This window comes from Elephantulus edwardii, unplaced genomic scaffold, assembly GCF_000299155.1.
Source record: "Elephantulus edwardii isolate Elephantulus edwardi_28Jun2011 unplaced genomic scaffold, EleEdw1.0 scaffold00171, whole genome shotgun sequence".
In the NCBI taxonomy this organism is placed as follows: Eukaryota; Metazoa; Chordata; class Mammalia; order Macroscelidea; family Macroscelididae; genus Elephantulus; species Elephantulus edwardii.
The window spans coordinates 488,064-492,182 of NW_006399921.1; positions in this window are offsets into that span (position 1 = coordinate 488,064).

The window sequence follows — 4,119 nt, forward strand, 5'->3', positions numbered from 1 at the left end:
TTGGAAATGTCTTTTGACCCAGCTATCCCATGACTGGGAATGTATCCTAAAGAAACTAGAGCTGTGACTCAAACATACGTAGGCACACCCATGTTTTTTACTGCTTTATTGACAATAGCAAAGATATGGAAGCAACCCAACTGCCCATCAACAATGACTGGATAGAAAAACTGTGGTACATTCATACAATGGAGTATTATGCAGCATTGAAAAACAATTATTACATTCATACAATGGAGTATTATGCAGCATTGAGAAACAATGACCTTGTAAAACAGTACACAACATGGGTGAGCCTGGAAGACATTTTGCTGACCGAAATATCTCAGTCACAAAGGGACAAATACTGCAAAATACCACTGTTATAATAGAGGACTGACATGGGGGTTGAGGGGAGACAAGAAAAAGAGTGGATAAAGAGCATTGCATTGGAATAGACGAGAGGAAAGACTGTCTCAAAGGAATCTATGCTTAGGAATTATGTGTATGGCAACAGTCTGGAACAAGAAGAAGGGGAAAGTAGGAGGACGAAGATGTGCCACAATGAATGAATGAAAACCCAACCTTTCTGTAACCTTTCATTAAAATCACAATTTTTTAAAAGGGGGAGGGAGGAAAAATTAATAAAAGCAAGTTCTTAGAAAAAAATTTTGTAAAATTAAGTCATGTGTAATGATGACTGAGAATTATCAGCCTGAAAATATTTCAGTCACTCTGTATCTCAACCTTGGAAGACATCCAACAAAATCATTGAATTGCAAAGATGTTTAGAACTTTATCAATAATTTATTTCAAATTTCTAACCTAGAGAAGATTTATGTTTGTTTGTTTTATGTGGAGTTTTGGTGGTTGTTGTTGTTTTTATAGTAAATGCTAACTATAGCAAAAGAAAATTTATTCTACTTTGGAATAGTTTACAATATATTCTTGAAAATCCACTTCCAAGTAAATGTAAACCATTGATCCCACTTCTTGCCTTTGGATCATTAGAAGTATAATTTGTACATAACGCCTTTTATTTTCTAGAATGTATCATGATATGGAAAATAGGAAGCTATATTGGATGTTTATCTAGGATTGAGAACCTATTATTAAAGAAGTCCCTTAGGAGTTGTGCTGTTAACCCAGAGACAGTGACTCTCTGGTAGTTGAAATCTACCCACAGCTCTACAGGAGAAAGATAGACAATCTCCTTCGTGAGATTTACAGCCTCAAAAGCACTGGAGTGTCAGCTCTCTGTTCTCATTTGATAGCAATGAGGGTTGTTTTAAAAAATATCTAATTTTTAGTTTACTGTCAAGTCATTGGAAGTCTCTAAAATGCCAAAGGTTTCTCTGTTTACTTTCTGATTGGTCTCTCCCCCAGTCCCTTAATCTGTATTAAGATTAAGCACTGCCAAACTGAAAGATAAAGCAAAGCTAATTAAGAGATGTATGTTGGATGATTGAATCTAGGTTAAATGGAAATATTAACAGGACATGATAACTGATTGAGGCTAATATTTTAATAATAAATGTTCATTTTCAAAGCAAGACATCCAAACTTTTCTATATAAGTATAAATTACTGCAAGAGATCAGCTGAATACTACTCAGAGGTTTAATTGTTCAGAATCTCCTAAGTGAGATGGGATATAATAGTATTTGAATAACACATCCTCAAGATCATAGCTGGCCATATTTCCCCCGGATTTATGCTAGCTGACCACACAGGAAACATCAATGCCTGTTTTGGCTGTCACCTTGAGAAGTATGTCAGCAAACTAAGAATTTGAGATTCTCAATCTGAGATGGCAACTGGGGTCTTTAGGACCGGAAATGACTAGGAAATACACGGAAAGAAATTTATGAATCTTAGCATCAAACCAAAAAATTATTCACGTGGCAGTGGGGAAGTAGAGCTTTTTAAAGAGCATTTTCCTCTAGAAAACAGCATTAGGATAATTTCATGGAATCTGAAGTTCTGGTACCATTGTCCACAAGGCGTTGTGTTTAACCCAAAGGCTGAGCCTCTGCAGAGGCTGGAATCCACCAGCTACTCTACGAAGAAAGATGGGCTTCACGTCCTGTGTGATTTACTGTCTTGAGAACCCAATGCAGGCTCAGTAATGAAAGAGAGAGAGAGAGCGCTCCCTAAAATAATGCTAATAGGAAGTCCTTCTCTAGGTAGGGTGTAGACTTCTCTTCTCAGGTATGTTGTTGTTTTGGTAGCATTCATGAATTAGAAAGGAGGCCAGGTTTGCGTTAATGTCCCACCTTCCAGAGCTGTCTTCAAAAGAACATACTGGTTCCTGCTTTAGACGAGAATCCGATGTTATTATGTACATTTTGTTGCTCTGTGATATGTTAGGAGTGAGAATTTCCTGTAGCCGGTTCACTTACAACCAGCTGTTGTGCTGCGGTTCCCTTTTGAAATATCAGTGTTAAGCCACCCCCATTTGGAAAGGGAGTCAGGGAAAAGAAAGCAGGGGGGTTGGGAGGGAGAGGAAGACTCATCTTTGATTTCAGTTCCAAGCATTCCTAATCTGTTATGTCAATTCGAGTTTATAATTGAATTCAAGCGTTCAGATTTCTAGTGCAGAAATGAGACGGGGAGGGGGGGAGGTGCGAGGTGAAGACTGAAACAGCTGCAAGAACTAGGGAGCCTCTAATAGTTGGAAGGGGCCAAACCTCACTCTGCTATTAAATAACAACATGGTTAGAAATGGTTAGAGCAGGAGAGGGGACGGAAAGTAGAAGGTAAAGAAAGAGGAGATCCATTTGTTGCTCATATCGCAATACCGCTGTCGGGTTGATTCTTAGCCCATTCCACTGAGGAATGAGGTGAAAGTAGAAACAGGTGCGCCCCCGTCCATCACCACTTCCCCTAAGCAGGAGTTATTTTGCTGCATTCAGTGTGTCTAGAACCGATTGATGACAGCCAGGCAAAGGCTAGCCTGGGGCACAGGAGGGAATGGGGTCGGGAAAGAGAAGCCAGAGCCATCCATATACAGTGCACACTGCAAATGACATCATTGCTGAAAGGGATCTGGCCCTCCTCTTCCCGGAGCTGGAGGCAAACATGTCTGTGAAGGATCAGGAGCGGGGTTGCCTGGAGGGTGTGAATCTGATAGAAGGTGCACTGGTGCTGGGGAGGCGTGGAGGCTGGAGGCGCCTGAGAAAGACCTACCAGGAAAGGACGTGCAGAGAACGCTACACCCAGAGGCCTAGGCACCGCCCAGGGCTCCGCCCCCCGTTCTGGGTCCTGGGAGGGGCACGCCTGTTTGGGGGTGGGGAGTGTGTGCGCGAGGGGGTGGCGGTGGGGGAGCGGGCGGGGAGCTGCCTGCGCATGTCAAGGCTGACCTGGCACAGACGGCCCAGGGCCCAGGAGAGGCACAACTGATCTCTGGCTCACGGGGCCAGGGAATCGCAGGATCTGGGAGCAAGCTTCGGGGGAAGGGGTTCACCTTTCCCAGTCCATCTCTGAGATTGACAGCGTGACAGAAGCCTCCTTCCCGGCCGCTCCAGACCTCCCGGGGGGCAGCTGAGGAGCGGCGTACACGGGCCAACCGGGGACTGCTTCCAGCTCAGACGGGGGTGGATTCGGGTGTGAGGGGACACGCCCAGCTGGAGAAAGCGGCCAGGGTGGATGCAGCCGGAGCTCCGGGGTCCCTGTGGATTTCAGTCCGGGCGTAGCTCTTCCTAGGGGAAGAGCAGTGGATAAACATGGACCTGTTCGACAGCACAGCCGCCTAGAGCCCGTGCGGCCCCTCGCTTCGCCGTTGAGCTTCCCTGGGCGCCGACGGGAGCTCAGGCTGGGGTGGGCGGGAAAGGCACTGTCCGTGGTGCTGAGCGCATTCCCGGCCGCGGGTGCGGGGAACCAGCTCTAGGCTGCAGAGCGCTCCATCCCACTGTGGCGCCCCCTACCCTACCCCGGACATCTTCCAGCCGAAAGTCCCCGTCTGGCTCCAATCACTCACAAAGCCAGCCTCCCAGGTGCAGGCGCTGGACCCTCTGCCAGTCAGAAAGTCGCCCCCTGGGGGCAGGCAGTCCGTCCCGAAGGATTTCCTCGAAAGTACCTGAGAGGGCGCAGCCCTTGACCGAGGGAATCTCTGTTGAGTCCCAGAAGCTACTAGCTGAGA